The following is an 867-nucleotide window of genomic DNA, read 5'->3' on the forward strand; positions in this document are numbered from 1 at the left end:
AATAAAATAAACTTTTATAATTTATTTTAATTTACTACTAAATAAAATATAAAAATACTAATTTTTATGTTTGATTCCCAAGACTAAATGATACATTTCTAGCATAAAGCCCGTATCATAGTCCCAACTACTCAATATTTTTTATTTTACAAAGGCTACTATTGATTTAAATCCAGGTCACTAGACCCAAGTTCTACAAAAGAAAAAAATAAAAAAACAAATATTGTGTAGATGGGCCACAGTCACCTTGGGTAACATGGCCTTCAAATTGGAGAACTCTTATAATAGCCTTCTTACAAATAACTTTATTCTCCAAAACCCAAAAAGAAAAAACGATTCTTAACATTAGTATTACTTTTTGTTGAACTATGAACTAGTTCAACTGATGAAGCATTTATCCTAGAAGAAGAAATGGTGACCACCCTAGCTACCTAGTTGTCATTCCACATTAACAATTCGAATAATTGTGTGTTTGTGTGTGTGTATATATTGTGAGACAATGTTCACGTTTATTATTGGTTACCATTAATTCGATCTAAGAAGGGTTGAACGTAATTCATTTATATGTGCACATTTCCTAACTACTTTTAATTAATATAGTTTGCACCGAAACGGTCCATGGTGGGTGCTCCCACAATGCAAACGTGCTCTTTGCTGGATGATATTATCATCAATAATGTCATAACTGCACTCACATGCATGGTAAGATAAGTCTTGCTAAAAATTTGTTATCATCATTATGCTTTTTTTTTTTTTCCTTCTCTTGCTACACACATATATAAATAATAAATGGTTGTATGTATATCTCATGTCAATAGCTGAGTTCGTTGTCTCTTTCCATTAGTCATCTTTTCAATGGATATAATT

Source organism: Arachis ipaensis, chromosome B06 (assembly GCF_000816755.2).
Source record: "Arachis ipaensis cultivar K30076 chromosome B06, Araip1.1, whole genome shotgun sequence".
Classification (NCBI taxonomy): domain Eukaryota; kingdom Viridiplantae; phylum Streptophyta; class Magnoliopsida; order Fabales; family Fabaceae; genus Arachis; species Arachis ipaensis.